The sequence below is a fragment of the Astyanax mexicanus genome, chromosome 3 (genome assembly GCF_023375975.1).
Source record: "Astyanax mexicanus isolate ESR-SI-001 chromosome 3, AstMex3_surface, whole genome shotgun sequence".
Taxonomy (NCBI): Eukaryota; Metazoa; Chordata; class Actinopteri; order Characiformes; family Acestrorhamphidae; genus Astyanax; species Astyanax mexicanus.
In genome coordinates this window covers 11494025-11507516 of record NC_064410.1, presented here as the reverse complement: position 1 = coordinate 11507516, position 13492 = coordinate 11494025, and the positions used below count along the sequence as shown (strand labels likewise).

Sequence of the window (13492 nt, the reverse complement as noted above, 5' to 3'; positions counted from 1 at the left end):
AGTCTGAACCCCCTGTCCAGTCCCAGTCTCCTGTCCAGTCCCCTGTTCAGCCATGTGTCCTGTCCCAGTCTACATTCCAGTCTCCGTCCCATGTCAAGTTCCCTGCCCGGTCTCCGTCTCCTGTCCAGTTTCCATTCCCTGTCCAGTCCTCTGTCCAGTCTCCGTTCGTGTCCCCTGTCCAGTCCCTGTTCCCTCTCTCTCGGCGCCTCTGGTAGTGGCGCCGTTGAGGGGGGGTTATGTTACACCTTAGCCCATGTCTGTCTTCTGTTTCTCCCTCGTTTGGTCTCTTGTGCTCCTGCCCCTCTGTTTTCCTGTCAAGTGTTCCCAGCCATGTGCTTGTGTTGTTGTTTTTGTACCTGTCTCCACCCTAGCTCCGCCCCAGCCCTGCCCTAGCTATTAGTGTTCTCACCTGTGTCTTGTCTGTAACCCCGCCCCCTCGTCATCCTAGCCCAGGTGTTTCTCACTCTCCTCATGTATTTAAGCCCGTCTGTTTGAATGTTCAGTGTCGAGTCTTTTGTATCCTTTGTATCTTTGTATTTTGTAGTTTGTATCCTGTATCCTGTATGTATCCTTACTGCCCGTATGCTTCCTAGTCTTAGTTTCTTAGTCTGTGTTTCTAGTTTGATATCATCCAAGCCTTGTTTTTTGCGTTACCTGCGTTTTGTTTGTTTTGATTTATCTTGTTTATTTAAATAAAGTATTATCTTTGCAGTTACGTCCATCCCTCCGTCTCCCGCGTAACACAGTGAGCTTCTACTATTAGTATTATTATAATAATATATTGCGAGACTTTTTTCCTTCATAGTATTAATAACATTAACTGACATGAAGAAAAACACACTTACAGACATACATAAAACAAGTAACATTTAGTGGAGCTAATTTGAGGGTGTAGAAAGATGGAGTGCAATAGAGGAATAGGGGGATCTGGTTTGGATTTAAATAATAAGAAGATAATAAAGAAAAAATAGATAAATAAAAGTAATGATAATAACGTAAATATTGACCTATAATAACAATAATACTAATAATAACAATAATAATAACAATAATAATTTTGGATCAAAAAGAAACAGTGGGGTGAAAAAAGGGGGGGGGGGGTCAACTATTCCTTCTGTTCATCAATCCGCAGTGTTGGGAAGGTTACTTTTAAAATGTAATCCCTTACAGATTACTGATTACATCACTCAAAATGTAATTTGTAACGTAATCAGTTACATTACTTCAAGTGAGTAACGTAATCTGATTACTTTGGATTACTTTAAATATTGTCATTTTTTTAAGCCTGAATGAATGTTACAAATAGATAAACAAATAAAACAGACTTTTCAATCACTCTATAAAAATACTTATGAAACCATTTCATCAAACAATTTTATAAAACACTTCTATAAATTGATGATAAAACCATTTAAAACCAAACAATGTAACAACAACTGTAAGCTATCTATTTGCAGGTTTGCCTCCAGTGTAATTTTGACAACAAATTTTGATTTAGTCTTAGTCATAGTCTTGTGACGAAAATAGTATTTAGTTTTAGTCACAATTTAGTCATCTGAAATGTTTTTAGTTTTAGTCGACTTAATGTCATAAGAATATAGTCTACTAAAATTACAGTAAATTTAGTCGACTAAAATGTAAAGGGTGTAAATGTAAATGCTTTGTCATCAGTTCCCTTGAATTATTAACTCTACATGTATACAAAATGAAACGTTTAATAACCACTTGAGTAATATTGTTAATGTTTGAAAGTGAAATATATTTATATATGATTTAATGTATATTATTATTATTACTATTATTATTGTAGGTGTTTGACTATACATATTTTACATTTAAAATTTTGCTCTAGAAATCAGGTCATAAAACATCTGAATAGTTAAATTATAGTTTGAACAGAGCTGTAGATGCAAAAACTTTTAAAGGATCTAGTTTTATCTCCAGCAGGAACCCAGCACACCTACTGGAGCTACAGTCCATAAATGAGATCAAAAACACACCTTCACACACTGTCCTGTAGAGATGCTCTCAGGATGTACAGAGAGACTTCATGAGTTAAAGTGAGAAACTTATGAGAAAGTGCTGTAAGGAACTTTACACATACTTTTGGGTTCATAGATTCACTTATTTTATTGTTTTATTTTCGTTATATTATTGAGTTCCTTTCTGACCTGCTGCTGATTTAACACTAGCTATATCTTTCCCACTGTGAGACTAAACAGATGATCGGATCTTAATGAGTTAGGGTTCTGTATCAGTTCTGTGTTTTAGTGCACTGCTGAGTTAAACACATCAGCTCAGTCTCCATTCCTGTATCAGTATTAAAACGCTGATCTCTGCATGGAGATCTGAGTGACTCTGGTCTGCAGAAGCTGAAAGATTAGTGGTGTTTTTACCGTAATGGAGTCGCTCCACGCGGTTTACACGTTATCTTGTTTTTCGCGACGTCAAAAGAGAAATATATCGCCTCTCCCCTCTCTCTCTCTCTCTCTCTCTCTCTCTCCCTGCTGAACTCTGTCGAGTTAACTTCCAGTCGAGCTCCGTATCGACAGTTTAATTCCGCGCGGCGCTGCTGCAGGAGAGGCGGGTACTCCACCTTCGCTAAAGTAGCAGTGATTGGATCTCTTCCTAACTGGTCCCTACCTTTCACAGACCTAAATCAGTTCTGATTGGATTTCGTCCCTGCCAAACATTTTCGTCTCGTTTTATTCGTTGACCAAAATGTCAGTTAATTTCGTCTCGTTGTGTGTGCGGAGCCGCTGTGAGCCGCTGCCCCTCCTCCCTGTGTGTGTGTGTGCAGCGAGACGGGAGGAGGGACAGAGAGTTCCCTGTCATATCAGAGCGTATTCACCGCAAAATGTTATTTGCGTTTTGTCAGTGTTGGATTGGAAGAGCAAAAATAGGAAAGTACCGCAATGTAACCCTTTTATTTTAGCAGAGTAACTGTAATCTGATTACCACTTACTGAAGCAGTAACTGTAACGGATTACAGTTACTTATAATTTGTAATCTGATTACGTAACGCCGTTACATGTAATCCGTTATTTCCCAACACTGTCAATCCGCACTTCAAATTGTTATTGTGCCGTCCCGAAAAAGCTGATTTTCTATATACAGTTTGTCCACTACAGTAGTGGCTCGTCGGCCTTGTTTTGTTTAGTTATTGGGAAGAGTTTTTTCCTCCGTTCGTTTATTTCCTTGGGAAACTGATCATTCATGCCATAGTTCATTTAGTTCATTCTTTTAGCTCTTTTCCTCTGTTTTTAACCAATTCCTTTTGTTTGTAGTGTTCAAATTTGGCTATTATAGGTCTTGTAGAGGATTGTTGTTTTGCACCAAGTCTGTGAACAGGATGGAAAGTGATTGCGTTCACAGTTTCAGGGGGAAGCTTGAGGGCTGACCGCATAAACTCTTATTTTTGTTTCAGGGTCATCCATATTTTCCTCTTTAATTCCAGAGAACATGAGGTTATCCCGCATGCTACGGCACTGACTATTGAAAACAGTCTCCTTCAAATTCTTGTTTTCTTTTATAATTGTGTCCATTGTTCCTCATAATGACTTAACAATTGAGTGTAGTGAAGCGTTGTCATTTTTAATTGTGTCTATTTTAGCTTGGCTATATTCGAGGCTTCTTCGCCTATTCTTTTAATTCCTTGTGCATTTACTCAAGTCATCATCATCATCAGTGCCTGTTATGCCGGTCGGCACATAGGGCAGCGACAAAGGTCCTCCACTTTTGTCTGTCCTGGGCCAGTTTCCACACAGTGCCCCAGCTGTGGTTTAGGGCCTTCATTTCTGCCTCCACAGTTCGTCGCCAGGTGTTCTTAGGCCGGCCCCGCTTGCGTTTTCCCTCTGGAGTCCAGCGTAAGGCAGTTTTTGTGATGGAGTTGTTCCCGCTTCTGATGGCGTGGCCAATCCAGCGCCATCGTTTCCTCATCAGGATGGTGGTCATACTCTCCTGTCCACACTGGATAAGCAGCTCCTCATTGGAGATTGTCCTTGGCCAAAAAATGCCCAGGATTCTTCGTAGGCTTTTGGTGTGGAAGACTGACAGTTTGTTAAGGTCGCTGTCAGTCATTCGCCAGCATTCCGAGCCGTACAGGAGAGTGGACAGGACCAGACTCTGGTAAAGTCTCAGCTTGGTGTAGATGCTGTACTGGGTTGTCTTCCAGATGTTACTTAGGCTACAGAAGATGCCCCTGGCTTTGCTCAGTCTGTTTTGGATGTCACAGCCTGCTCCTCCATCTTGCTTAACTACACTGCCCAAGTAGGTGAAGCTTTTAACCATCGGAAGGTCTTCTCCCTCTATGCTGATCGGTGTTGTATTGGTGGAGTTCAGGGTCATTACTTCTGTTTTTGTCCGGCTGATGTGCAGTCCGACCTGCTGCGCAAAGGTGTTCAGGCGAGTCGTCTTCTCCTGCATGTGTCGATGGGTGTGTGACAGTAGGGTCAGGTCATCGGCAAAGTCTAGGTCTTCTAAGTTTGTGGAGAGTGTCCATCTTATGCCCCTTGGTTCATCCTCCGTTGTGTGGTGCATTACCCAGTCAATGACAAGGTTGAAGAGCAGGGAAGACATTACGCAGCCTTGTCTCACTCCGGTCCCGACCTCAAAGTAGATGTCACTGTTTCCAACACAGCATGAAAAGTTCGCATAGAAGCTTTTAATCAGCAGCACAATTTCCATTGGTATTCCGTACGCTCTCAGGATGCGCCAGAGGCTCTCTCTGTGTATACTGTCAAATGCCTTCTGGAAATCCACGAAGTTAATATAGAGCTGTCTCTGCCACTCTGTACACTGTTCAATGATGTTGCGTAGTGCGAATATGTGTTCGGTGCATCCTCTTCCTCTGCGAAAACCTGCCTGCTCTTCTCTAAGTTGTGTGTCCACTGCCTCTGATATTCGTCGAATAATGATCTTTGTCATGATCTTGCTCGGGATGGACAGGAGAGTTATTCCTCGCCAGTTGTTGCAGTCGCTAAGGGATCCTTTCTTTGGGATTTTAACAATTACTCCTCTGGTCCAGTCATCTGAGACTTGTTTCCTTTCCCATACTGCGGTAAATAGGGGTTGCAGGATATTGGCTGCCAGTTCTGGGTCCGCTTTGAATAGTTCAGCATTCAGATTGTCCTGGCCTGGTGCCTTTCTGTTCTTCAAGGACTTAATTGCTGTAATGATTTCCTGCTTCTCTGGTGGGGCGATGTTAACGTCCAGGTCCTCAATGGCTTCTTGTATGTCGGCTTCTTCGGGAGGCGGTGGTCTGTTCAGGACCTCTCTGAAGTGTTCAGCCCAGCGTGCTTCTTGTTCTCTCTCTGTCGTTAGCAGCTTCCCTTCCTTGTCCTTGACTGGGGTATTATTGGTACTGTGGAACTTGCCGCTAATCATCTTAGTGATCTTGTACAGCTTTCCTTGTTCTCCTTTTCTTGCTGCTTCTTCGGCTTCGCTTGCCAGGTTGTTCAAGTAGGCACGCTTGTCTATTCTCGCCGAGCGCTTCACTGGTTCTGGTTCATCTCTCTATACTGTAATTTGAACTTCTCTTGCAGTCTTTCAGATCTGGTGCTAGCCACCTTCTTCTTAAGGTCTCTTCTTTCCTCTATTGCCTTCCACGTCTCTGGTGTTATCCACTCTTTCTTCTTAGTTTCTCTCAGTCCAAGACTAGTCTCGCTGCTTTTCTGGTATACTGTTCTCACAAGGTCCCATCTCTGGTTTATTCCTTCTGCATCTGCCTCGCAAGTGTCTGTCATGTCTGCAAGTGCCTGAGAACTGTTTTTTACTTGAAGAATGAAGGCATTTTTCAGTTTGGGGTCCTGCAATTTTTCCACATCAAAGCGTCTGTGTGCTGCTGGTTTGCGTCCTGTACTTCGCACTTTCATTTTTATGTCTGCTATAACAAGGTGATGGTCACTTCCAACATCTGCTCCTCTTCTCACCCTGACGTCAAGCAGGGAACGTCTCCAGGTGCCGTTGAGCATAAGATGGTCGATCTGGTTGCTGTCCCTACCATTGGGTGAGCACCATGTTAGTTTGTGAACGTTGCGGTGAGGAAATAGTGTTCCTCCAATCACCAGGTTGTATGCAGTACATAGCTCCACTAGTCTCTCTCCGTTTTCGTTCCTGCAGCCACAGCCATGTCTACCCATAGTTCTCTCTACATGGGTGTTGTCGTTCCCAACTTTGGCATTCATGTCGCCCATCACAATCAACAGGTCATGGCGGGGTGTTACACTTACTTCTGCTTGTAATTGATCGTAAAAGGTGTCTTTCGCCTCATCATCGCCATCGTTGGTTGGTGCGTAGCACTGGATCAGGGTCATGTTGCCATGTCTCCCCCTCACTCTGATTGTAATCAATCTGCTGTTGATCGGCTTCCACTCTATCAGGTACTTTTCTGTTCCTTTCCTCAGGATGATGGCTACTCCCTCGTGGTGTTGGTTGTCCTCTCTGCCAGAATACAGCACTGTCTCTCCAGTCTGGGTCTTTACTCTTCCAGAACCTGTCCATCTGCTTTCACTTACTCCAAGGATGTGTAATTTGTAACGCCTCATCTCGGCCGTAATTTGTGTTAGTTTACCAGTTTCATACATGGTACGCACATTCCAGAAACCTATTCTGGTCTTGCATTTGGCGCTCAAAACTTCCATCTTCGTGCCAGTAGCTTCCTTTCGGCTTTCACTACTAACAGTCATACAAGGATCTTGTAATACCTCTGGGAGCCCATCGCACACAATAGTGGTATTTCTCTCTGTCTCTGTTTCCGTAACAATAGTGTTTTTTATGGGACAGGGTTGTTAGCCCTGTGCCCAACCCCCAACCTGGAGGACCAGGGATCATATTTCGTCTGGCATCTACCCTTTGACCTGCCTGGCTTGGGTGTCCCTACCCGGTATAGCTCTCAGGGTCATCGACACACACAAGCCCCCCGACCTCGACAAGGTAATGATCCTCCGGAGAGCATTGACTCAAGTAGTAAGAGTTTACTATTGATGGAGTGTAGTAAACCCACCTCGACCGGCGTTGTAGTTAGGTCGTCTGTGTCTGTGGCTGAATCCTTCTTGCGTTTCTTTGGGTTCGCTGATTCTCTGGATTTACAGGAATCTGTCATCGTGTATTCAACAAAGCACCTTTCCATAAATTGTCTCTTCTCTTCTCGTGAGGTTCTGGGGCTCACAGTTTGCACATGCTCCTCCCCTGCAGCTGTTTTAGACTTGGTCCCATTTTAGAGCGAAATTTTTGGTGATAAGAAACGAATGCTAACATATAGCTTTCAGATGGGTCACGTTGTCACGCCAGGGTGACAACGTGCTTTATTTTTCCAGATATAAAATATTTCAGTTAAATAATAGCGAAGTGAAATAACAAATTCATGTTCAGTCAAAGTACTTTTCTCTTTTAATTTTATATTTTTAAAATTCCAGCATTTGAGAATAAGCATCTGTTAAAATTCTTAAACAGCAGAATGCCTGTGTCTGCTATTTTAAGCTACAGTTATTAGGTCTGTGTTCTGAACATACATTTAAAACCTTTTAAAATGTCAAAAAATAAATATAACTAATACTAACGTAAAGTCAAGTCAAATTTATTTCTAAAGCACATTTAAAAACCACAAGGGCCAACCAAAGTGCTGTACAACACAGACAGAAGTATGAGCAATAACATGTATAAGACTAAATAACAATAAGATAAAAGAAAGTAAATAAAAGCAGCATCCGCAAACAAGATTTAGATTAACCCCGGACATACAGATAAGTCATTTGAACTTACTAAAAACATTGAAAGGCCTGAGAATACAAGTAGGTTTTTAGATTAGACTTAAAAACCGTAATGGTGGGAGATGCTTTAATAAAAACAGGCAGACTATTCCACAGTTTGGGTGCTGCTACGGAAAAAGATCTGTCGCCTTTTGACTTCAATTTAGAAAGTGGCGTCTCCAAGAGCAGCTGATTTGAAGATCTTAGGACTCTTCGGGTTGAATAAGGACACAGAAGGTCAGAGATATATGATGGAGACATACCATTTAAGGCTTTAAAAACAATTAATAAGACTTTAAAGTCTACTCTGAATTTGACAGGCAGCCAATGCAGGGAGGCCAGTACAGGAGAGATGGACTCCCTCTTCTTTGTCCCAGTTAAGAGTCGAGCAGCAGCGTTTTGGACAAGCTGCAAACGTGCCAGAGTAAAGATACTATGCACATTTTTAAGTATATTATATTTTATAGTTTTTTTATATATTACTTCTCTCGGCGTGTCTCTTCACAACCATGCAACAACCAATGAGACTTCTTTTCAGAATTTCCCAGGAGCAAATCAGCTCTGAAGGCAGACGCTAAAGATTTACGGGGTTAATTAAACAAAACTTTCTCAGCTGCATGATCATGGCGAGTGAACGCAAAACGGAGAAAAGGAAATTTGAAGAGGCGCCGTCAGCTTATAAATCTGTTCGGGACCATTTTGGCTTCAGCGTTGAGTATGATTAACAAGGTAAAAAGACAGTCAGCAGATAAAACACAGTGTGATATCAGTTGCCTGTTTTTGACTAATGGTCAAAATAAGTGTTTCTTTTTTATTATCAATTTTGTGATTTGAATTCATCTGTGCCTTTTTTCTGTTTAATATTGGCTCTGCATGTGTGAGTAGGAGCACCTTGTTGATTTTAAATAGAAAGGGCTAAAAACGTGCTGCATGTTGGAGCTAGATAATATTAATATATCGAAACCGAACCAATACCGTTGCCCAAGAACCGCGACACGAACCGAACCGTGGTCACAGTATACCATTGCATCCCTATTAGTTACTAATAGCAGTGTTGACTAGCTGTTGATTTTGCTGTATAATATATTGTTTATGACTCATAACTGTAAAGGTTATTACAGTGGAGGAAATAAGTATTTGATCCCCCACTGACTTTAAACGTTCTTATTCAAAAAAAATAATTAGACATCTTATAATTTTATGCCAGCTTTATTTTAACAGTGCCACATAGAATATCAAAGGTAAAACTGAGAAAATTACATGAAATGAAAAAAAATAATAATAATTTGCATTTCATGGGAAATAAGTATTTGATCCCCTAGTAAAACATCATTTAATACTTGGTGGCAAAACCCTTGTTGGCAACCACGGCAGTCAGATGTTTCTTATAGTTTTTTATAAGGTTTGCACACAAATCTCTCTGCAAATCATCTCCAAATCCTTAAGGTTTTTAGGCACGTATTTGGAAACACGAAGCTTCAGCTGTCAGGGTGAGGGTGCAGGGAGGGCGCGGAGGCGGACGCAAATGCAAACAAAAATGGGGTTTATTAACAAAAACAGATACAAAATAAACAGGGATTTACTGATAACAGGACTAAGGAAACTGGGGAAAACATGGAAGACTGACAGACGATAAACGTACAAGGATCGACACCGGGGAAATGGAACACGGTCCTTAAATAGAGGTGCACACACACAGGAAACAGGAAACACCTGGGACAAGGGGCGGAGCTACAAACGAACACAGGTACATGGAAAATAACTGAGGAACAGAGGAGCACGGGTCATGTGGGAGACACAGACACGAGGAACAGGTAAATAAACATGACACTAGACAGGGCAACAGGGCAAGGACCTTACATAACCCCCCCCCCCCCTAACGCGCAACTCCCGGGGCGCGAAAAAACGAAACCCCAGGAGCAGGTCAGGAGAGGGCGGAAAACAAAGAACAAGACAAGACAGAACTAGGACGGAGACCGGACAGGGAACTGGACAGGAGACCGGACATGAAACGGGGGCAGGACCGGGAACGGACACTGGACGTGGGGCTGGGCAGGGAACGGAAACTGGACAGTAGACTGGACTGGAGACAGGGACGGACACTGGAACAGGGACTGGACAGGGGACACAAAGGGAGACGGAGACTGGACAGGTGACAGAGACTGGACATAAGGCTGTACTGGGGACTGGACACTGGACAGGACAGGAGACTGGGGCATGACACTGGACACAGACTGAAACTGGGACTGAACTGGGGATGTAAACGGAGACTGGACGAAAGACTGGACAGAAGGCTGGACAGTGGACAGAGACATAGACTGGACAGGGGTCTGGACATTGGACAGGACAGGGGACACCAACGGGGACTGGACCGGAGATTGAACAGGAGACACGAATGGGAGCTTAGACTGGACAGAACTGGACGGGGGAACAGGGACAAACACATTGACAGGGACAGACACGAGCACTGTGATGAGGACAGGAACAGAAAAACCTAAGGGGACAGGAACATGAACAAACACAGATACGGGGACCAGGACAGGGAGAGACAGGGGGACCAAAAACATAGGTAAGTGCCCAGGACTGGCTAAAGTCTGTGTGGAAGTCCAGGGAGCCAGCCTGGGCATGGTACTGGGATTAAAGTCCGGGGGCCTCGGGGCAGGCCTGGAAACCCGGGGCCTGGGCCCAAACAATGTTCTGGGAGCTGAGTCAGGGTCAGAGGCGGCCGGGGCTGCGGGAACTGAGTTAGAGGCGGCCGGGGCCGCGGGAACTGGGTCAGAGGCGGCCGGGGCTGCGGGAACTGGGTCAGAGGCGGCCGGGGCCGCGGGAACTGGGTCAGAGGCGGCCGGGGCCGCGGGCACAGAGTCAGAGGCGGCCGGAGCCACGAGCACAGAGTCAGAGACCGCCGGAGCCGTGGGCACAGAGTCAGAGGCGGCCGGAGCCGCGGGCACAGAGTCAGAGGCGGCCGGAGCCGCAGGCAGCGCTGATACAGAGGCGGCGGGAGCCGCGGGCAGCGCTGATCCAGAGGCAGCGGGAGCCGCGGGAAGCGCTGGTACAGAGGCGGCGGGAGCCGCGGGCAGCGCTGATCCAGAGGCGGCGGGAGCCGCGGGCAGCGCTGATCCAGAGGCGGCGGGAGCCGCGGGCAGCGCTGTTACAGAGGCGGCGGGTCCTGCAGATCTGGAAGCGTCTGGCACCGCTGGCGAAGAAGCCGCTGTAGCAGGAGCTGAGAGTGCGGCTGCCGCTAACACCAGGACTGGAGCAGTGGGCGAGGCTGTAAAAACCGGAACAGAGCTTGCTACTGGAGCAGGAGTCGCAGACCTGGAATCCGGCCGGGCTGGAGAGCTGGAAGCCGGCCGGACTGTAGAACTGGAAGCCGGCCGGGCTGTACAGCTGGAAGCCGGCCGGGCTGTACAGCTGGAAGCCGGCCGGGCTGTACAGCTGGAAGCCGGCCGGGCTGTAGAGCTGGAAGCCGGCCGGGCTGGAGAGCTGGAAGCCGGCCGGGCTGGACAGCGTGGTGGAGCTAGCAGGCTAGCTAGCTTAGCTGGAGATTCAGAGAGCGGCGCTGCAGCCGCCGCTGTCTCGGGGAGCGGCGCGGCCACCGCTGAAGTCTCGGGGAGCGGCTGAGCCACGGGAGTCACGGGGCGTGGAACCTCAGCCACGTGCTTCTCGGAGTGCGGTGAAGCCAGCAGGCTAGCTAGCTTAGCTGGAGCTTCAGAGAGCGGCGCTGCCGCCGCCGCTGTAGTCTTGGGGAGCGGCGCGGCCGCCGCTGAAGTCTCGGGGAGCCGCTCCCCGAGACTTCAGCGGCGGCCGCATGCTTCTTGGAGCGCGGATGAGTCGCGGGGGTCTCGGAGCGCGGAGCCTCAGCCGCGAGCTTCTCGGAGCGCGGATGAGCTGCGGGGGTCTTGGAGCGCGGAGCCTCAGCCGCGAGCTTCTCGAAGCGCGGATGAGCCGCGGGGGTCTCGGAGCGCGGAGCCTCAGCCGCGGGATTCTCGGAGCGCGGATGAGCCACGGGAGTTCATTGGCAAACTTGAGGCGGGCCTGGATGTGAGCCTTCTTGAGCAGAGGAACCTTGCGTGCACTGCAGGATTTTAAACCATTACTTCTCAGTGTATTACTAATGTTTTTTGGAGACTGTGGTCCCAGCTGCCATGAGATCATTACTCAGCTCCTCCCGTGTAGTTCTTGGCTGATTTATAGTCTTTCTCATGATCAATGAGACTTCACGAGGTGATATCTTGCATAGAGCACCTGTAACACAGAAGTGGAGGCAGGATGCACACGCAAGTCGCATTTATTTTCCATAATGAAAATAAACAAACAAAACACTAGAGACAAACTACAAATAATAAGGTTACTTAAACAAACACAATAAAATAGGATAAACTAAAAGATTTAAACAAACAAGCAAAACAATCAAACAAAGAAACAAACTAAAGAAAACAAACCAGAACACTGTAGACAAAAAATCACAGCAGGTCTGAGACTAAACAAAACATATAAACACGATCCGGACAGAGTAACAGGACACAGTCAAACAAAAAGCACGACTCGTGGCTAAGGCGGAGACAAGACCAAAACACAACAGTAGCACATGGCTGGGAAACATGACAGGTCAGAGACTGTAAAAAAAAGATGGACGCCGTGTCGCCGTTCCCATTCATTCAATGAAAATGAAGCCAAAATCTTCCGCCATGTTGGCGATCCTGCCACCCGATTCTGCGCAGTAGAGACCAGAAGAGGGAGAAAAACTGTGGAGAGACCGCCTGCTCATTTAAATAACCCCGCCCCTGAGGGCTGCCTCGCGGTCACAGACTGCAGAGCGGAGCGGAGCTGACGGTCTGTTATTGGTCCCGCCCATAAGCAGCCCTTTTACCATAACCACACCTTTTTTGAATAGAACAGCAGGGGGCGCCCGACCTGTGGTGGCTTCACTTTTGAGAGACGATGCTCTGTCCAGCTATATACAGTCTATGTGACAGGTAAAAAAAAAGGGAACAGAGGACAGGAGCCAAAAAAAGGAAAGACACTGGACAGACACAGGCTAAGATGTGACAGCACCAGGCCTTCGTCGATTGACAGTAATGTTGTACCTCTTTCACGAATAATTGCACCAACAGTTGTCACCTTCTCATCCAGCTTCTTACTTATGGCGTTGTAGCCCATCCCAGCCTTGTGTAGGTCAACAATTTTGTACCTGACATCATTAGACAGCTCTTTAGTCTTGCCCATGGTGGAGATGTTGGCGTGTCACTGAGACTGTTGACAGGTGGCCTTTTATACAGGTGACAGTTTGGGACAGGTGTCTCTCATCCAGGTAACTGTCAGTGGTCTGTGAGAGCCAACATTAATCAATATTTTACTAGGGGATCAAATACTTATTTCCCTCAATGAAATGCAAATTATTTTTTATTTCTCATTTCATGTAACTTTCTCCGTTTTTCTCTTGATATTCTATGTGGCACTGTTAAAATAAAGCTGGCATAAAATTATGAGACATTTCATTTAATTTTTTGTATTAAAACTTTTAAAGTCAGTGGGGGATCAAATACTTATTTCCTCCATTGTATGTAGTATATGCTACATGAACTGTTATAATGAATTTATTATTTACGTTCTGTTGACTTTAAAGTAAGGATGATAAGACTTCAGTTCACTTAAGCATCTGCACTGTACTGGTTTCCCTTTATACCCTGAAGAAAGATCTGAGTTATTTTGTAAAGAAGAATGGGCAAACATTTCTAGAT

At 45.6% G+C, this 13492-nt stretch overlaps 2 protein-coding genes across 3 annotated transcripts in view; one reads left to right on the top strand and one right to left on the bottom strand.

Moving 5' to 3' along the window:
- Positions 1-13492, bottom strand: part of LOC111197112 (interaptin-like) — a 526024-nt gene that overhangs the window by 163488 nt on the left and 349044 nt on the right. The window lies entirely within an intron of this gene.
- LOC125799317 (uncharacterized) overlaps positions 1-13492 on the top strand; it is a 59368-nt gene that overhangs the window by 44202 nt on the left and 1674 nt on the right. The gene's annotated exons all lie outside the window — the stretch shown is intronic.